Genomic DNA, 21,630 nt, shown 5'->3' on the forward strand with positions numbered 1-21,630 from the left:
GACATCTCCTCGCACGGAGCACATGGGAGGGGAGGTTCTTCGTGCAGGCCAATAGGATGACTTGGTTATTTCTAGTGGCGAGTGTGGGGAGGGCGAATGACTGGGGAAGGCGGCAAGGTCACGTCTGTGCTTCGGTGATGGATGGGTGGTTTGCCCCACACGCCGCAACGCTGCTCCAGCAGTCACCCTGCACAGGGGCAGCGCCCGGGCCCCTGCTATCTGCTGGGAGCTGATGGACTTCAGGCACAGTTCATTAACAGTGTCTCCTGCGGGTGACTGCCTGCCTGAGGGTTGAGTGCAGCTGTACAGGGGTAGTTAATCACCTGACATAGATTTAAGGTTAGAACAGGGGCCCATTTCACACGTAAGACAAAAGGTAGGGAAATGTGTATGCATGTGGGTATCTTCATGTGGTGGCCACCAGCTTGGCTGACACTGTGGGGCTTGCACTGGGGACCTTCAGAGCTAAAAGCATGCGAAGTTACAGCTTGAGCTAACACTTCATACTGGCGTGGGTGCCAGGGGCTCCCCTTGAAGTTTTCCACATGCTACACCCAGCTGTTTGCCAGAAGCTGGGAATGGGCGACAGGGGATGGGTCACTTGATGATCACCTGTTCTGTTCATTCTCTCTGGGGCACCTGGCATTGGCCACTGTTGGAAGACAGGATATGGGGCTCGATGGCCCTTTGGTCTGACCCAGTATGGCCATTCTTACGTTCTTATGAACCACTCTCACTTTTACTTAGCTTGGCACCACTCAGGCTTGGCCTGCCAACTCCTCCATCATGTTGGCCCATCGACCAGGCCAAATTTCAGTGTGTGGGGCTGTGACCAGGCATACCAGACTGCAATTCCATTAGGTGGGGGTCCCTCTCAAACAGGGGCCCCCGGGCACTGGCCAATACCAGTGGTATGCAGTGTGCATGACCTGCATAGGGCTGCAGGCGCCCCTGCAGGTCTACAAGACTCATCTCTTCTGTGAATCAGGAACAGAAGGGGGGACCTGTAACACACACTGACCAGTGGGCTAGGTATGCACCCGTGTGTGGTAGAGATTCTAAGACCAGAAGGGACCATTTTGATCATCTACTCTGACCTCCTGCACAGCACAGGCCATAGGACTGCATGCGGATGTGCATGTATTTGTGTGTGTTGTGTGCCACGCTTTGAGAGTGAAGGTAAGAAAAGGAGCCTGCAAGCTGGGCTAGGCCTATGGAAATCATACACTGCTTAGTTGGTACCACAAGTATAGGCAGTGTAATGGGTAAAGAGTCCCCATTTAATCCAAAGGAATGCCATTGTGGGGGGGGCTGATTGACAGGCCAGATTTGAGCTCTAATAGCTAAGATCATCAGACAAAAGGCACCAAGTCTAGCAGTGCAAAGCACTCTAATATTATTACAAATCACGGAATCATACAAATTTAGGACTGAAAGGGACGTCGAGAAGTTACCTAGTACAGAGCCCCATGCCGAGGCAAGACCAAGTAAATTTAAACCATCCCTGAGGGGTGTTTGTCCAACCCGTTCTTTAAAATCTCCAATGACAGGGATCCCACAACTGCCCCTTGGTAACTTAGTCCAGTACTTAACTATCCTTACAGTTCGAAAGTTAGCTAACTGAAATCTCCCTTGTTTCAGATTAAGCCAATACTTCTTGTCCTAGACTTGGAGAACACTTGTAAGAGCCCTTAACATATTTGATGAGTGTTTTCTGGTCCCCCGTCAGTCTCCTTTTCTCAAGACTAAACATGCCCAGTTTTTTTAACCTTTCCTCATAGGTCATGTTTTCTAAACCTGGTATCCCTTATGTTGCTCTCCTCTGAACTCTCTCCAGTTTGTCCACATTCAGGGCCGCCCAGAGGATTCAGGGGGCCTGGGGCAAAGCAGGGGAGCGGACATAAAAAAAGGCGCCACCCGCTGCGGTGCTTGTACTCACCGGGCAGCACGCTGAGTCTGCGGCAGCGGCGGGTCCTTCACTCGCTCTGCATCTCCGGCAGCACTGAAGGACCCGCTGCCAAAATGCTGCCGAAGATGCAGAGCGACTGAAGGGACCCCCGCCGCCGAAATGCCACCGAAGACCCGGACCACTGCTGGGTGAGTAGCCAAGGAAGGGATTCTCGGCCAGGGCTTGCAGGGCAAGTGGGGCAATTTGCCCGGGGCCTGGGGCAAATTGCCCCACTTGCCCCCCACCCCCTGCGGCCACAGCCTCCCCAGCCCCGGAGCATCCGGGAGAGCGGGCAGCGCGGCCCAAGGCAGGACCACCCGGGGACACTGGAGCCACACCAAGTGGAAGCGGGGGGGGGGCTGCTGTGGATGGAGTGTGGGCATGACCACGCCTGGCTGTTTGGAGAGGCACAGCCTCCCCCAGCCTATGATACCTGCCACCCGTGACAGAGATGCTATAGAGTTACATGGCCCTACTTTAGAGAGTTTCCAGGATGTGATGTACAAGCTGGGATAAAAGTCTCTTCAACACAAAGGAGCCGCTGAGACATAACATGACATCTATGTTAGGGAAACACAGAGTGAGAAAAAGGTGGTGAACCTGTGGACCCCATGTTTTGAGCCATTTTCCAGAAGTCCTGGATCATATGAAATTCACTGGAAAGTGTTTGTTGCATCCCTCTTCAGTGGTTTGGCTTCTAGAGGATAACAGCCTACTCCTGCTTGTAGCTAACAAAATCCTTTTGTGCAAGAATAAGGATCGATGCTGCAGTACTAAAGATCTCAGGTTCATATCTGATAATCCATCTCGTCTGGGATGTTACAAATGCACTAGAGACGTGCTGTGGGGAGACAAGTCTGGACTGCCCACAGGACAATGGAATGGATGAGCTAAAAGGTCTTTCCCACCTCATGCTTCTGTTCCAACACAGAAAATTATGTTAAGGTGGAATTAAGATTGAGAGTGTGTATCAGTGATTTAAAGATAAAAATCATCCGAAAACCAATTATTATCACAAAACCAAGCATTACAAAGCCAGGGAATTCACAGCTAAGGTTACACTTAAATGAAATCAAAACATATTAAGGGATGAAATGCAGAGATAAGGCATCCAAACAACCTTAACTCTGCCCTGTCATGATACTATGCAATGACCATACATTTTGGATTATGGCATTCTAGTGCTTGGTCTTAGATTAGATTTCACTGATTTTGAAGGACCTTTTAACATACTTTTTCCCCTCTGAGCTTTCAGAGCTTCCCCTGTGCTCTTGTCTCAGTTCCCCTAGCAATGCTGATTTGGCAGGTTTTGGAACAATAGCAGAGTGCCACAAGGAGTCTTTCAAGAACTGATGCCCAAGATAGCAAGCACACACAGAAAGTCTAAACACAGTGACAGCTGAGTCAAGTCATCTACCAGTGAGAACTCATGACATGTGTCCAGTCCCCCTCATCTCACTGACTCATCACAGCCAATAATATCATTGCATGCAAATTAGTTGTACAGGAGGTGTGGTGATTGGCTGAGTTGCCTCTCCTATCAGAATTGCCTCACTTACGAGTTACCTGAGCTGTTGACATGACCCTCTCTATAGCCTGTTTAAGACAATTAAAATAATTAGATACAACAATTGCAACTGTATTTTTTCAAATGTAGTCTGCGCACAAGATTTCAGTTACTTTTTGCTATGTGAAAAAATCTGAAGAGTTTGTGTTATTCCGTTATTGAGATCATTCTGGACAATGAAATGGCTGACACAGATGCTCAATTTCTTAAAGGACCCGTTAGGGTGACCAGATGTCCAGATTTTATAGGGACAGTCCCAATTTTTGGATCTTTTTCTTATATAGGCTCCTATTACCCTCGACCCCCATCCCGATTTTTCACACTTGCTGTCTGGTCACCCTAGGACCCGTTAATATCATGAAAGGACCCAGTAATATGAGCTCATGAGCTAAGTAACAGATTTATTTGTACATTTTCAGAAAATGCATTCTGTTCTCAGAGAGTACATGCTGGAAACTTGGGCAGGGGACCCTGTATTTTTCATGCATAACAAAGAGGTTGGATTCCTGGTGAGGTTCCAAAGTGGAACTCGACACTAGCTATGGAGCTGTGACCGGTGTCTCCCCTAATGTTTCTAGCACGAATGACAGGAGATGCCCTTTAGATATGTTGTATTCTCGTGCCGCAGAGATGTGAAGAAGGTGGGGTCTCTCTTTATCCACCAGACTCCTCGGAGCAGCAAAATTGTCCTCCTGTGTCCCAGAACAGTATTATTCATTATAATCAGGGCTTAAATTCAACTGGAGCTGTCCAGAGCAGAGCTCTGGTAAATATTTTCAACCCCCCTGGAGTTTTTATAGCATGTTGGGGAGGGGGCAGGAGCGCATGGAGTAGCACCTAGAGGCCCCGGATGAGATCCAGCCCTAGAGACATGCCCTGCCTCTCACAATCTAAATAGACAGGATAGATAAAGGGTGGGAGAAAGGAAGTATTATCCCCTCTTTACTAGGGGAAAACTGAGCGGTTAGGGCCCAGATCATCACAAATATTTGGGCACCTAACTCCCACTGAAATCAATAGGCGTTAGGTGCCTAAATACCTACAGGGAGTGTGCATCCTAGCTGAGAATCAAATCCAGATTGCCCAAATCCCAGGCCTTAATCACAAACACATCCCTTTGAAAATAGTCCCATCCATTCATTCAACCCTAGTGCAAACTAGCTGTGGATAATATGTGCTTTATACATAGGCCTTTCAGCTTTGGGAACACAATGGGTGACTTTACTGCATGAGCTGACCAGGAATACCCCAGTGTAATGCGTGTGGCCCAGAAAACGATCCTAACACTAGAGGCAGGTTTGCTCAGTTCATTCATGCCTGGGCTGAGCCTGTCTGAGTGGACTGTGCGTAACAGGAACCAGGGCCGGCTCCAGCATGTCTGCCGCCCCAAGCAAAAAAAAAAAAAAAAAGCCACGATCACAATCGCAACCGGTGGCGGCAATTGGGGAAAAAAAAAAAAAGCCGCGATTGGCGGCGGCAGTTCGGCAGCAGGTCCTTCGCTCCTAGAGGGAGTGAGGGACCTGCCGCCCCCGAGTTGCCGCACATGCTGCCCCTCTCCCTTGGCCGCCCCAAGCACCTGCTTATTAAGCTGGTGCCTGGAGCCGGCCCTGACAGGAACACAACAGGACAATCGGTGCCGGCTATGTGATAGCAACGGTAAAGGATCAAACAGCCTGGGCAACTTTTTTTTAAATATACGACACGTATTCAGAATTATTTGCTAGCTGGGGGAGTAAAGATGTTCTTAAAGCACAAGGCCAGGAGTGACTCTCTTCCAAGTCACTGACCTGCCGCGTGAGCTTTGGCAAGCCACCTAATTACTCTGTGATTCCGCTCACCCATCTCTAAGCCAAGGTTTCTGAGCTTCCATTCTATACAGAGATGAGGCAAAGTGAAATTCATGAATGTCTGGGGCAAGCTTTAAGATCCTCTGATGGAAGGTACAACAAAAATGCCAAGTGTTTTTATTATTTGCACTCAACAGTAGTTTGGCCTGATCTACCTCGATACGAGGAATTAGGCTGGTCGAAAAATTTGCTGTCAAAAGATTTTGTTACAGAAAACTGGGCTTTCAACCAAACAGAAGTCTCTGCTTGCGTCAGAAAACTAAAAACTGGAAGAAAAAAAAGGTTGGCTGAAAATTTAACAGCTTCTGGCCTAAAGTCAAAAATTTTCGGTTTTCATGGCAAAAAAAAAAAGAGGGGAGGGAGTTGAGTTTTCATTTGCTACTGAAAATGTTAATGAAAATCGAATATTCGTTTACAGCAACATTTGCCAGTGGAATAAATACCCATTTTCTAAGCAGCCCTAACAAGGAGGTACCTCCCCTCCCCACCAGGCATGGAAGCCCTTAGGAAGATAAATAGACAAGAATTCGGCCAACACCGGTCTGGGACAGGATCTGTAATGACAGCGCCCATAGACTGGCTGCCTGGCTTGCCCCCTCTCCTCTCCCTCATCTCTAATGGGCCTGAGCGATGCCTGAAGAGGCCGTGGGAGTTTGGCTACCGTTATCCGGCCCTTATCACCACTAATGTGCAGTTTGTCACTGATCCCACTTTGCTCAATGACCAAGATGCGACCCCGAGGTCAGGCCCGTCTCCAGAGAACCGGCGCTATCTCCGTGACCGGCTGAAACCTTGGCAGGAGCTCAAGTTTTCTGACGACAAAGAGCCCTCCTCCCCTTTATTCCCCCCAACTCCTCTCCCGTGTCTGGCACAGACCCGGGGAAGGCTCCACTCATACTTACTGAAATAGCAACACAGATAACTGCCCCAGACAGAAACACGCTGACAAATGTCCATTCAGAAAACAGCCCTCCCCCACCCCCGGTCTGCTCACACCAGAGTTTGACTCATCCCAGCTGTCTGTCAAGCTCCTGAAGAAAAACACGGCTGGCTGTGTGATGTGGATGTCACTGCCGACCCTCACCATTGACTCCAGTGAGGCAGGATCCAGCCTTTTTTCATCATGAACAGCCACCCTTGGCACCCCTTCAGGGAAGGTTCATCGTCACATGGGGAAACTGAGGCACAGCAATTTCCCCAAGCTGGGAAGAGAACCATAGACTCCATGGTCCCCTGCTCTAACAATGAGGCCACCCAGCCTCGTGTGGCTTTCCGAAGGGCTAAGACGCTCTCCCGGAAAGCCAGCCTGCCATTCGCAATCCTTGCCTGCGGCAACTAGAGTCTGGTGACATTAAGCAGAGGCAGTATTGAAAGAGAGAGGACGAAAGCCAACCTGCTTTAGTGAACAGGATGTTTCATCTGGGATACACCCCAGCACGGTGCCTGAGCTGGTTATTTCCTGCCTCTGGGTGACATTCACCCCTCTGCCAAGGGCCTGCTTGCACAAGGCTGTATACTACTTACATCCACGCGGAGGGATAGAAATCCCCCCTGCTTCAAGGCATTACACTTAGCAGTAAACTTTCCTGGGGGCAGTTTATCCCAACACTGCCCACTAGGGGGCATCTTGCACCTTGCTCTGAAGCCACCGGTGCTGGGGATGGGATACCGGACGAGATAGACCCCGGGTCTGAACTGGTCTGGCCAGGCCCGTGCTAGGAACGATTTGTCATTATAATCACAGTCACTTTTTTTTTTTTATATCATTAAGGTGAAATAAGCTTTTAAACTGAGCTTGCCAATCTGTCACAGTTAGACAGCCAGCTCAGAGGGTGTTTCACAGCTCACTGCGTGGATCCTAGAGCACGCAACTTCACTAGAGCGCACCCTTCCTTCCTGACAGCCCTCTAGTTCTGAGCCATGTATACTGCAGTGTGCTTAAGGTGGGGATCCTGCCCTTCTGCAGCCAATGGGCGTGTTGCTAGTGCTTTGGTGTGTGCACAGGATCAAGCCCTTAGTATCCCTGCAGGATGTTATGTGGAGCCAGGGAGTCTGCATCCACCCCAATCCCCTCTATCATGAAACTGGGCAGCACTAGGTGTGATCACAATCCACTCAGGTAATAATGGGGGCTCCACTAGCACATTGTTTGAGCACCTCATAAATTATAATTAAGTTTAAATACATGGGAAACTGAGACACAGACCAACTTGTGTAGCTTGCCCGAGGTCACAAAGGAAGTTGCTGATAGAGCTAGGAATTGAACCCAGGGTTTCCCAGTCCTAGGTCAGCACCCTAACCACCAGACCATCTGCCACAGGGTGACTAGCCCCTTTAAGGGGGAGATAAGGCCAGCCATACCTGTGCCATTATTAATTAGCTGCTTCCAGCCTAATGGGGCAGGACTAAGGAGGGTTAGATAACTAGCACTCAAAGGTAGCTCAGCACAGGCTAGGAACAGGACCCCAAGGATGGGCTGAAGAAAAGCTCTGAAGGGCAGAGGGACTGCTCTGTTGTTGTTTTTTGTTTTTTGGTTTTGTTTTTTTTTGAGATGCTTTAGTTGGGCATTTTCTACCCTGGAAGGGGTTACATTTTTTTATCAGTTGGCCAGAGGGGGACCAACTTCCTGGAGGGAAACTGAGTCAGGGGGCCACCTGTGCCACACCTGGCCTGCAAGAGGTGCTATGGGGCAGCCATGTCCTAGGACACCATCCTTCCTCTTCTCCTGAAAGCCTAGAGTAATGTCATGGCGTCTGGGTGGTGAAACAAGGTCCATTCACTCCTGGAGCTTCCAGTGTGATTCGGTTAAATTTTTGGACACTTATTAATCAGGATGGGCCCCTATCAAAATCTGGAATTGCAATACCCCAATTTGGAGAAAGTTCAGACCCGAAGCTGGGGCCAAACTTTGAGCGCCAGGCCCGTCTCCACTGCTTAAGCCAAGATTTGGATTTAGTATTAGTACTTTACAATTGCATACAGGTAAAGCTTGATTCGGGGTCTGACGTCTTTGAGAGCCTTTTACAAGCATCCCAGGGGAACCTCCAAAACCTCTGTAAAAGCCAGGTGTTGATTTTTCATATGAATTTTGGAGGATGTGGGTATTTGGGGTTCATTGATCCATATTTACCAAACACCCACTGAGTGTGGTGGCTTCTATCCGTGTTTCCCATCCAGAAAGACACCAATGCACCTTTCAAACTAGCATCTGTGTACAGGAATTGCTGCCTCCATTGCTGGGTGGCAGCTGGTTCTCAGGGCCCAGCATCTCTACACAACAGATCCTGAAAGACAGTGATGAAGAATATCATTGATTATGCTTATTACTATTATTATTTCTATTAGTGCGGTGCTTAGGATCCCCCGGTCATGAGCCAGGACCCCATTGTGCTTGGCGCTGTACAAACAGAACAAAAAAATGGCCCTTGCCCTAAAGAATTTACACTCTACGACAAGAGACGACAGAGGGATACAGATAGGCAGGAGGGGCACATGGAATCAGGCTGTGGTCTCAGCACACCGCCAGCTGTCCTCAAGGATTTCGTAGGTGTCTGGGCAAAGGAGAGTTTTAAGGAGGGATTTGGGGTGGCTGATTATGGGGAGGTTCCCCAAGCATGAGGGGCAGCCTGGGAGAAAGCATAAAGATGGAGGCTGGCATCATGGGCCAGTTGGAAGTGGGCGTCGACATCTCGCTAGTGAATGAGAGGTGGTAGCTAGGGTGGGCAGTGACTGTGAAGGGCCTTCAAAGTGACAATAAATAGCTTATGGTTGATGCAGGGGCAACGCCAGCTTCTTCCCGGCGGGGAGGCTTAGGTGGGCCAGACAGCAAAATGGGGGAGCTGTGCTCCCCCCTGGCCACGAGGCCCTGCCCCCTCGGTGGCCCCACTCCCTCCATGGCCAGGCCAGAAGCCAGAGCTGGGTAGTGCAGGGTGCTGGCTGCTCTCCGTTGGTAAGAGCTGCCTACGTGGAGGAACCTGGCTCTGGGGACGGCAGAGCCCTCAGGGAGCAGTGACTGTGAGGGATGGTGTCTAGGAGCCTGGGCCAAAGCGGGTCAGTCCGGGCTGCTGTGGGGAGCCCTGGACCTTCCACCTGCCCTGGGCAGGGCACCCCGGTGGACGGGGACACGGGCCGGGGACTACTCTCAGGCCCCCCAGTCTCCCACCTGGTCTTATTTCTCTGCTGCTGCTGGAACGGGGCATCCAGCCAGCAGCCGCCTCTCTCCATTCTGCCTTCACAGCTGGGTGGCTGGAGAGTGGCAGTTGCTATGGGGTGGCTATGGGTAGGCGGGGGGGTGGGTAAGACAAATTTTGGGGTGGCTATATCCCCTTCAATCCCCCCACAGCCACCGCTGGTTTGATGTGAGAGAGAAGGGAGAGCCTGTGGAGGGATGCAGAGAGAGGGGTGACATGGTCAAAGCAAGGGGCTAGGAACACGATCTTGGCAGCACTATTCTGAAAGGCGATGAGCAGGGCAAGACTGCATTTGTGGAGGCCAGAGAGAAGGATGTGGCAGTAACTGAAACACAAGCTGATGAGGGCCTGGACGAGAGTTTTTGCTCTGTGGATGGACAGGAAAAGCCATATCTTAGAGAGGTCATGCAGCAAGAACTGGCAGGATTTAGTGAGAACTGGGTTGTGAAGACTTAGAGAGAGGTCCGGATTGAAAATGACGCCCAGCTTACAGGTCTGAGCAACAGGCAGGATGCTGGTGTTGCCCACGGTGATGGAGAAAGGAGGAAGGTCATTAAAATAATCTGGGGATTTGCAGCAGGAACTGTGAAAGGCAGAGTAGCATGGCAGTATCATAGCCAATGAGGTTAATCTGAGGCGTGATTATTGCTAGTTGAAAACTTTTCCCATTACCCAGGATGGAATCTGGCCGAGACACCAGGGCTAACGCCTGCCTACTCTTGTATAAAGAGCCATGGGATATTTAATTAGCACAAGCAGCGAGGCCCTTGGGTTTACACAACGCCTCACGCACCCAATGGCACCTCCATGGAACGATGCCGTGCTGTGGCCATGGCTCGGTGTGAAGGGCGCCACCTACAGACTCACGACCACCATTTCACCCCAGGCTATTCTCTGAGGTCTCTTCTTCAGGCACCTTGGGAGCTGACGAGATCCCAACCGGGGGGGAGGGGCGGGGGGGTCAGGCTGCCTCAGCATCCCCAGACCCCCTCCCTTGCCATGTAAGTGGAGCCCTGAGCACTTTGTTGTTTGGGGCTTGTTGTTCTGACCCGCCAAGGAAGACGGTTTTGGAGCTGTCTTTGTCTTGGCTGCTTCCTCCAGCGGCACGATGTCTGCTGTGCAAGAAGCCAGCATTTCCATTGCCCCTTTTCCCCTTTATTCTTCTACATTCTCTTCCCGGCACTTTCCCTTATCTCCTGCCATTTTCCTGTTTTCCCTCCTGACCTGACACCCTCCGGTCTCCCAGGCAGCTCCGCCATTGGCCGCTGTCGAAATGCTTCCTCCTCGGACAAATGGCTTCCCTGATATAGCTACAAACGGCGTCTCAGGACAGGCGTTCAGGGAGAGCTCCGGCCCTCCAGTGCCAACCAACCGGACCCCCTAGGAAGAAGTGACCCACCTCACTCAGAAGCCAAGACTGAGGAGGTCAAAGGCTTTTGAGTCCTAGAATATCTCCGCAAAGAGAGGCTACACTGGGTCTACATGTATACGGAGATCAGCAAAAATCCTAACATGTTGGGCAGGGTCAGGGCTGATCCTTTCAGATGTGTATTCATTTTCTGGCATAAACAACTTGCCTTTCTTTCCCAGCACGTCCCAGTGCCTTCGTCTGGTTGTCTCGAATTGTTTTGCAGTCTGCAATCACCTTTGGCCGGGAAGGTCAGTGGGACGGAGCAGGGGAAAGATGCAAAAGGGAGCTATGTTACTAAAATACTTTGCAAACACTAAGGGCTAAGATTCTGCAACCTTTCCTCCCACTAATTAGCACTTTGCCATACATATCAGTGGGCCCACGTATGAAGTAAGGTACTCCTTGGTGGGAGTGAGGGATGCAGTAGAAATCTGGGCCTTAAGAGTTAATCTGACTCCACCTGGGAGGTAGGCAAGATTCATTTTACAAATAGGGAAACTGAGACATAAAACATGGATTTTAAGTGATTTGGCCAAGGTCATGCAGCAAGCCAGTGGCAGAGTCATTCACAGAGCCAGGAGTCCTAACTTCCAGTCCCCAGTTTAACCACTAGACCACACTCCTCCCTTCCACAAGACCCTACACCTTTTCTTCTCAATGTCAGTGGGTTACGGGCTGTGTGTGTCCTGGAGCTGGGGAAAGATACCTCTGAACTTCCCAGTTCTGGCTGGTTTGGGAAGCAGAAACGCCAGATACCTTGTTAGAAAGTCTGTCCTGTGAGATTTCCAGCACCCTTCTGCAGAGTCATTAAGATCCTGCTATTTTCACAAGCAAAAGGCTTTTGGGTGTGTATTGAACACATTCCAAACTCCATCCCTACTATAAGGAACGGTAATATGTTTCTGGCATGTTTTGGAATTTACAATGGTAACACAAGAAGATTAGATATATAACTGGGCCCGTGTCACTTAAATGTTTTTCTGACTCAGTTTCCCTATCTGGAAAACGTATCTTACGTACCTTGTAGTTAAACAAGATACGTTTATATCTCTCACCCAAGCTGGCTATAAAGCTGTCCAGCTCCAGATGTTACATTTCGCCTGAATCTCTATGCTTCACTGAACCGTCAATATAGCAAATAATATGCTGTAAATATATGCTTAAATTGAACCATGTGGCACTCCCATTGAAATCAATGGGTCTACTCATGAAAGCTGAGTAGATAATTGATTTTTTTATTTCAGGGGCCAAACTTAAAAATCCGGGGGGGAAATCATTTCATTTTTACCTGAAACCGATTTTTTATTTTTTTTTCTTGCCAAAATGAAAAACAAACAAAAGCCTCACTTCAAATTGAAAAAAAAAAAAATTCCCACAAAATGAAAAACCAAAACATTTTTTTTTTTTTCAGTTTTTGTTCATTTAGTCTTTGGGCAGTTTCACCTTTTAGGGTTTTTGGTTTTTTTTAAAGAAATATCGCTAAATTTCTAAACAAATCATCCATCTGAAATGAAAAGTCAAAACATTTCATTTCAAAAGGGTGGAAACGAACCTTTCTGACTTTTTCAGGGGAAAAAATCCATTTTTTGTCTGAAACTTTTCACCAAATTTAACCCGAATTCGCAAATTGTTTTGTTAGCCTGAAAAATGCATTTGTCAACTAATGTACTATTGCTGAAAAAAATTCACCCAGATCTACTTACTACCCACATGCCTAAAGTTAAGCACGTGCTTGAGTGCTTTGCTGAATCAGAGACTGATTCAGCCTTTCTTTTCAAGTCTCAGCTGAACGCCTCTTAATTTCTCTTTCCTTATCCTAATATTTAATGCTTAACCGAGTTGCAAAGTATTTAAGGTTTCAGAGTAGCAGCTGTGTTGGGAAACCACTACATAAAATCAAACCCATGAAACTACAGTATCTTGAACCAGCTCCCTCTGCTGACCAAATCTAGCTGTTGCAGACAGCCATTATTTCATCCCAGCCAGTTCAACACGGAAGCAGAGTTTTTGGTTGTCCGCATTTACAATTATTCATTGAATGAATCGTTTTTACTTTGCAGGGGACGTTTAGTTTTTTGGCGCCTAGGAAGGGGATGGGAGTATTTGCATGATTGGGATTGGCTATTTTTCTCTGTGCAAGTGACCTGCTCCACTATTAAGCCCGCAGATATCTTGGCACTGAGGGCCTACAAATGAAACAAGTCCCATCAGGCTGAGTTGGTGTCACTCTTTCTGCTTGGTGGAATACAATCCAGTTGCTCCTGGCATCTCACAGTGCAGAAGTCAGAGTTAGATGTTCTTTCCCTGCACAAACATGCAGGCATCACACCTTCAGTTGCACTTGCAGGGGATCTCATAAGAACATATCTCTACACTGCAAAGAAAAACCCCCGGCACCCAGTCTGAGAGCCCAAGTCAATTGACTCAGGTTTGCAGGGCTAAGAATAGCAGTGTAGATGCTCAGGCTCTGGCTAGAACCCGGTCTCCGAAACCCAGCAGTGGGGAGAGTCTTGTAGCCCGGGCTACAGCCCAAGCCAAAATATCTACACTGCTATTTTTAGCCCTGCAAGCCCAAGTCAATTGCCCTGGGCGCTGAGACTCAGTGCTGCAGGGGAAGGGGAGCACGGAAGGTTCTTTGCAGTGTAGGCATACCCATAGAAACTGTGGTCCTTCTAGCCCAGCATCCTATCTCTGACAGTGACCAGCACTAGGTAGTAAAGACGAAGTCATATTTCCTCCCTATCCCATCCTCAAGTGCTCTGAATTGTGGAGTACTGGACTACAGGGGAAATTTGTTCCTGACCCCAAAAGGACTCCAACTTGAGCCAAACAATGAAATGGATTGCCCTTGTAAATGGAGTCCTGGCTAATGAAATTTCAGACGTTATTCTCGTTTATTTAAAGGTCTGATACTTTTTTGAAACTGCTTAATCGAGTTGCCTCCTGTGGCAATGAGTTCCACAGGTTAGTTACATAATAAATATATCACTAATTACACATATTTCTATGGAAGGAAGCCACCCTATGGGAGAAGGTAACCTGATGACCTCTTGCTGCAGGTGTTTCTCTGCTACCTCCACACAGACCTTTTCTCAGCAGGAAACCCTGATTTCATTGACTGACCGGTAACAGGAGCACCACTTGTCTGTTACTGATGCCTTACGCACCATAACGAAAAGCGAACTGGCTTTGCAAGCAATTAGGTCTCCCACTCCACACTCCCTGGGACCATTGCTACCTCCAAGTAGTGACCATGTGCAGCACCCCTGCAGGAACTCCCTCAGATACACGAGCTCTGGCACCATGCTCAGAGGGTGGTTGATCCTGTGAGTGGGAGGATGGTCCAATATTTAGAGCATTAGCCTGGGACTTGAGGGGACGCAGGAAAAGCTCCCTACTATGCCACAGACTTCCTGTGTGCCGCCGGGCAAGTCACCTAGGTCCAGATTGTCAAAGGTCATTAGGAAATCAGTGGGAGTTAGGCACCGACATCCCTTTGAGGGTCTGTGCCTCAGTTTCCCTTTAGTAAAATGGGAATAGTCACACTTCCCTACCTCCCTGGGGTATTGTGAGGACAAATCCAGTACAGATTGTGAGATGCTCAGATACGAGAGGGGAGGGATAGCTCAGGGGGTTGAGCATTGGCCTGCTAAACCCATAGTTGTGAGTTCAATTCTTGAGGGGGCCATTTAGGGATCTGGGGTAAATATCTGTCTTTGGGATTGGTCCTGCTTTGAGCAGGGGGTTGGACTAGATGACCTCCTGAGGTCCCTTCCAAGCCTGATATTCTAAGAGGGGCCATATTAGTACCTTAGGTTAAATCAAAACTCCATTCTTCCCCACACTCACAATGAGGGCTTTAACTCCGTCTGGCATGTGCTTACAGCACCGTTCCCCAAGCACGCTGGGTGAAATCCTGGCACCTCGGAACATCACGTGGCAACAAGCCAGGCTAGCTGGTTTCAAACCAGCGGGGCTGGATTCCGATTCCACTTACCCCAGTGTCAATCAGGAGTAACTACATGGCGGTCACTGGTGTGAGAGGGGGGTGAATCTGCTCCAGTGAGGTCTGCAGCATAAACTAAGGTTTCATTGGGATTTGTTTTCCATCCAGGCCACAGAGATTCATTCCATCATAGTACCGGAAATCCCCGCCTGGCCACCAGATGGTGCAATAGAGCAATATAATACCTGAGAACTCTTTTCTGCAGTACTGGCGAGACACCTGCTGCAATCAGCACCAAGGAAAAGCTTCCAGGGCAGATGCTACCTTCCCTTTTACCCTGTGGTATCCCAGTGGATGTCTGTCAGAGCAGAATCTGTCCCTGGATGTTTTTCTTTCTGCCTGCAGAAGATTTCTCATTCATTTCGCCTCTATCAATGTCACTTACAAAAATAGCCCTCTGGATAGTCCATGAAGCCTGCCTGGGGTATCCCAAAGAGGATGGAGCCTGGCCCACCTTTTTAAAGAGACAGAGAATTAATGCTTGGATGGACAGTGCTTTAGGATTGGAAATTACTTGGCAAACAATTCCTGGCAGAGTGAAAGGATCAAGGGACAGGAGCAGGGGTTAGTTTCTGTTTATCACTCACCTAACTCAGAGCACGAACAGGGGAGAACATCCTTACCCCACCCTTGTTGCTGCATCGGTCTTTCGTTTCCTCTTCACTTGATTTTCTCCTCCAGCGCAGGCCTGAGGTTTTATTTGTAACCACAGCAGCTGCCTTTCTGCACAGCTAGGCCTTTTGTGTTGTTTTCTCATTTTAGCACACGGTTTTTGTTGCACAACCTTGTCATCTGAGCAGGGGCTGACTGCGATGGAGCAAGAGGAGAAGATGCCAACTCAGAGCTTTTAACCACAAGTGCAGAGAAAAAGACAGAGATTTCAGGCTGCAGCACCTACTACACAACTAGAAGTTGAATGAACGAGGTCTATGAATGGGAAGGTGGGGGCCAGAGAGAAGGTGAACGATGCATTTGATTGAGCTGCATCTCGGGCTCGGCAAATTATCATCACTCTTCTCTGCTAAGGCGCAGGGCCTGATTTTCCTCTTACACTGGTGTAAATCAGGCATACGAGTCAGTGGCATAATGCTGGTGTTTGTGGAACTAATATCAGGCCCTGAGTCTCTGCCCCAAGGATTGTACTGCCGAACTCCGACATACAGAAACATGCCAGATGCAGAGGCCCAGATCCCCAGAGGTATTTAGGCATCTAACTCTCATGGGCATTGGAAAGGGAGATCCTGAAAGGTAGCTGGGCATCTAACTCCCAGGAACATTGACGGGAGTTAGGCGCTTCAATGCCTTTGAGGATCTGGGCCAAATGGAGCGTGGGTGGCGCTGTGAACCGAGGCTGCGGGGGACGTCAGAGCAAGGTGACGGCTTTGTGGAAGGAGTGTGCTTTCATGAGAGGGAGGCGCTGCAGCTCCTGGATGGAGGAGTTGGGGATTGTCCCCAGAGTAAGCAGCAGCATGGGGACAGATGTGACGGGAGTAGGAGAAGGATACAAAGGGGGCTGGGGAGAGGGTGGCTTGGTTGGGGGGCGTATTTCAGGCCAAGTCCCTACCATTTCGTGAGTCACATAGGCCTTGGAGGTCCCGTCTGTTGTGGGAATGCAGCGTATGGAATGAGGAGACGAAGAGAGGGAGCAGGCAGGGCCGAGAGCAGAGAAGGGGAGCCAGTGAAGGGGCTCCTGGTGGGCGGGATGTGGTGAGGGGGATGAAGGAGTCAGCAGCAGCATTTTGGACACTCCACAGGGGAGTGAGGTGGGTGTCTGGGAAGCCAGAGTGGAGGGGATGGACATCATCAAGGGGTGAGATGACCACATTGGGGACAGGACTTTTACCCAGGGCAATGGGGAGGGAAGGACAGAAGATAGGGGGGTTGTCGTGGAAAAGCCAGCAGGGTTTGGCACCAACCTGCTCTGGAGGGAGAAAGAGCGAGAGGAGCCCCCAGTGACAGGTGATGGGGGAGCGGGAAGGGAGAGCTGCTGTGAGCAGTGATGGAGATGGGAAGGCTGGGGAGGGCAGAGAAGGGGTCCCGGCTTTGCCCCGTTGAGTTCAAGCTGGCAGCAGGGCATCCATGGCTCGATGCCGCAGAGATAGTCAGAGGTGGGAGAAGGAACAGGCTGGAGTTGGAGGGGTGGATCTGGGATTCGCACTGAGGAGATGACAGCTGAAGGCCTGAGAACAGATGAGGTAACCTGTAGAGGAAAGAGAGAAGACGGCCCAGGAGAGATGCCAGTGGGAGAAAAGAGGGTGTGCAGCCACTGAAGGAGCAGCTGGAGAGGAAGGAGAATGAAAAGAGACAGAACCAGGAAAGCTCCAGGCAAGGGGAGATCAGAGGAAGAAGGAGCCATCCGAACATGGTTGGGAGACCTAGGAGAACGAGCCCCAGAGTTTGGCCAGGAGGAGATCACTGGTGACTGTGGCAAGAGCTGGTGTCCGCGAAGAGAAGGCGGGAGCAGAAACAGTACTGTAAGGGAGCTCAGAGCACATCGAGCAGTGGAAGGATGGCCGCCAACCCCCCAGGGAGAGCAGGTCTCAGGGAGGAAGGAAAGTGGAGCGTGGTCCAGACTGACCATATCTGCAGGGCCCCACACCCACTCGTTGATGGAGTCTCAAGACACAGGGTCCCCGCTGGATAATTTGTGGGTCCTTTTGAAAAGCCGAGGTCCCCTACAGAAGACCGGGGAGCCCCTTTGAGAATATATGGCAGAGGCCCCTTTGGAGTGCATGGCCAAGCTCAGCTGATCTGTTCTCTCCTGTCCTGTTCCACCTGAGACACGTGCTGTCTGTTAAGCTGACAACATGTTCCCTGGCTCACTGCGCTTCGTAGCACTGGAAGAAAGAAGGCGTCCCCCTTTGGAAACAGACGGGGCGCTGCATTTCCTGGCTTAGGGACGCCAGTTCCATTGCCCAGGCAACTTGTACTTAGAAGTAACTTGAAGCCAGTCTCTGCTGGCCACAATGCTCACTAAGCCAAGCCAAGCCAAGCCAAGCCCTGAGAATCCAGCTAATCTGGCTGCCTGTCCGTGTATTTACATTGTGCTGTCAGTGCCGTATCAGAAGGCCTGATCCAATGCCCACTGAAATCCAATGACAGGCTCCCATTGATGGATCCAGCCCTGAGCAAGCACACGTAGGTCTTCAGGAGAGGATCCTTTCAGATAAGGGCATGGATGGCGCTAGCGGAGACTCTCACTGCACCTGACCTGGAACAGGAAGCTTCCTCTGTGCGGCCAGCCCGTAAAGCGTGTGAATGCATGTAACCAATACCCACCTGTTTCACACACACAACTGCATAGAGAGAGCAGAGACTTTTAACGTAGTTTTTTTCGCTTTTAATCTTCCAGGGAATGAGAAATGAGGGAATTTCCCTTCCAGAAGCTATTTCCAATCCGTGCCGATAGGGAACAGAGTTTCATATACAGTAGAATGTGGGTTCAGTGCTTGCCACCGGCCGTTCTTTCAGCTATGGATCAGCCAGGTCTTGGATGGACTGATTAAATATGTCAAACAGTGACAATAAGACCGCACCATTAGCCTGTCTAATTTGATTCAGTCGCAGAACACATTGGCTTTCCCTTTCTTATGCTGACAGTGGAATTCTTGCTATAAGGACTGTTCGGAGTAGCCTTGAGTTGATTATTCTGTGTGACCCCTTGTAACACCTCCCTCTGCACACACACACACACACACACACACACACACACACCATCTCCCCCTGCTCCCTCCCCCCCCACACACACACACACCATCTCCCCCTGCGCGCGCACACACACACACACACACACATTAGGCACAGACTACATCTGAAGGGTGGCAAAATCTGCCCTTAAGTTATTTCTTGGGCATCTGCTCCAGAGTGAAGTTGAACCACTAACTGTTGAGCAACTTGGAACAGTGCTGTGGAGATGGTCCTTGTCAAAACTGCAAAAGCAAGAAAGGGCTGAAAGGTTTCTGCCCCGGAGGAGAAAATAACGTTTGGACGTTGAGGCTTTAAAGTTATTTTTCAAACCAGAGGGGGCCAAATGGTGCTCGCAGCTGCACGGACGCAGCCCTTCGACTGTCCTTGGGGTTGCGCCAGCGGAGCTGAGAAGAGAATTTGGCTCGTGGACCTTTGTACAGCTCAGACACGGAGTAGCTGATTGCATTGGCTCGAAGTCTGAGATGCTCCAGAGAAGGGGAGTAGCCCACAAGGAAAATTAGATTGGATGGACCAAAAAGATCCCCCATCTGGTACAATGAATGATGCAAAGGTACTAAAAAGAGCTTTTATGGAAAAGACAGAAAATACCATCATGGATGGAAAGGAGCCAGACTGAAGCAAGCTGAGGCCCTGATTCCACAACCGATCCACATTTGTACCTGCACGGAAACCCCTGGACTTCGGTGCTGCTCCGCACAGGTGTATCTGAGCAGATCCGACTGCAGGAGTGTGACCTTGAATGGTATTCCAGTAAAGACTTTGCATTGCCAACTGTTGTGTTTTTTCACCCACACAGAGCAAAGCATCTGCTTTCAGTTTGTTTTCCTTTTATTTTAGAGTCGGGAAAACAGCAAGGAAAGAAAGAACAAAAGTAAAGGCTCCAGGAGAGGGCATGAGGGGTGTGTCTCCTCTGTGACAGGGCTGCAGTGACTGTAAGGACAAAATGGAAGCTGCCTGGGCACACAGGAAGAGCTGGTAGGAAAAGAGAGACTGTGATTTCAGAGCTGCACAGACTATCTGACGTGCATAAGGATAATTATAATAGTAATTAGAAATGGGCCTCAGTTTGCAGAGGCTGTATTGTATACATTTCCAGCACCCCCTTATACCTACTGAGGGGAGGCTGTGTGGGGTAGTGGATAGGACACTGGCCTGGAACTCAGGAGACCTGGTGCTATTCCCAGCTTGGCCACTAGCCTGCTGGGTGATGTTGGGCGAGTCACAACACTGCTCTGTGCCTCAGTTTCCCCAACTGTAAAATGGGAATAATGCAGCTGACCTTTGTAAAGCACTTTCAGATCTCCTGATGAGCCCCTCTTTGAGGTAATGGAGTGGGAGCCAAAGGTTGGAACCAGAGCCAAAGGAAGTCAGAGGTACTGTGGAAGCACAGAGCCTGCACACAGCTGGCCCTGTGGATCCCTGTGGATATCCCAGGCTATCTGCAGGGCTTGTGGGCCATATCCTCTTCAGGGGGTAAATCTTGCCTTCTAACAGAAGAATGCAGGGGGACCTTGTGCCACTTTCCGCCCTAGGTAGTAGTCCCTTGTATAGGTACGATCTGCCCTCGCCTGGAGGCCCATTAGAGACAAGGGGCCCTGGCTCTAAGGAGTGCGTGGCGAATGCAGGTTGATCTTGGGCTGAGCCCAGCGGCTGGTGGAGGGTGAAGTGTTGCTGAGGATATAGGAGGGCTCTGGGCTGAGGTGCTGCAGGGAAGTTGCTGCTGTGAGCAGCCCCAAGAGGAGATCCCAGGAGACCATGTGGTACAGAGGCCGCTGGAGTGACAAGGTTAGTGCGTCACTGAGCGTTTTCCTCCTGTGCCCCCTTCCCACTTGGGGATGCCATTGTCAACGTCACAACTCCACGACTAGCATTTTTGACCACCGGGGCTCTGCCCTCCCTGCCCTTCTGCTGAACTGAAGCCAGAGCCAACCGCTTCGCTGCATTTTTCCAGTCTATGCTTGTGGGAACAGATTCTTGCTTCGCTCATCGATTCCTCATTCGTCTTGTAAAATATTCAACGTCCCTGAATCATGTGAGTGTCACCAGAGAACTGCACAGCCTGAGTTCCCTGTGAGCAGCAAATCAGGGGACAAAGGCAGCTGATCAGCTTCCTGAATTATGGAGGGGTCCCCAAATTACCCCAAGGGGGGGTCCCCCTTGGCACCTGTCTACTACAGTGATAGCAGGGATTTCCCTACACTCCCCTATGGGAGTGTATACCCCCCCTGAATTTCCCCAACACCCCCCACCCTCAGTTTTGTGAACTAGTTACATGCCAACTTAGTGATTGTTTGGAAATTTGAATTGAAATTGAACCATTAATACACACTTTAAAAGCATATGCAGTGTATGGTAAGATACGTGTATCTGAAAAAGGAGAATAGATTTGAAACGTAGGAACATAGACTAGCTTCCTTACACAGCTGTTGTTTTTGATGACAATGACAGTGCATTCCTTTCGGTGATGTTGGCCAACCTAAGAATTTCAAATTATGATTTGTAAGCAAAGTCAGGATGAGCTCTCCCTGACTAGTGATGAGCTGGGGGGAAAGGCTTCAGGACCAGAGTGTATTTACATTTACATTCACACCTAATCTACCGAGGTATCCAGCAAACAGAGCTGTGTTGCCCAAGTGATAGATTTTGGCTGGGGTTGGGTTACAAATCACTTGAATGCGGGGGGGGGGGATAATGAAATGTTGTTGTTCTTATTGTATGAGTAAAGGGCAGTAGAACTGTACTTCGCCTGTGCTGATTGAGGGCATCAGGAGAGAGGGTGGGGACAGGTGTTTTGCTTGATGGTCTGCCTGAGTCACAAGTACTATTTGACCTGCCCCTCTCCACTGTTTAAAGACAGAGGAGAGGGGCAGGTCGTACTTGTGACTCAGGACGCCCTGATTGTCGGAGCCCTGGGCACCTGGGACCCCTGCAACGAGCGTGTGCTGCGGACCTG

The 21,630-nt window shown here is 49.8% G+C and overlaps 1 non-coding gene across 1 annotated transcript; it reads left to right on the plus strand.

The window, feature by feature from the left end:
* The first annotated feature begins 10,143 nt into the window (after positions 1–10,143).
* LOC117875675 lies at positions 10,144–10,283 on the plus strand. Its single transcript, XR_004645315.1, has one exon. It is a non-coding gene; the product is annotated as a U4 spliceosomal RNA (small nuclear RNA).
* The last annotated feature ends 11,347 nt before the right edge of the window (positions 10,284–21,630 follow it).

This window comes from Trachemys scripta, chromosome 3 (genome assembly GCF_013100865.1).
Source record: "Trachemys scripta elegans isolate TJP31775 chromosome 3, CAS_Tse_1.0, whole genome shotgun sequence".
NCBI classification, from domain to species: domain Eukaryota; kingdom Metazoa; phylum Chordata; order Testudines; family Emydidae; genus Trachemys; species Trachemys scripta.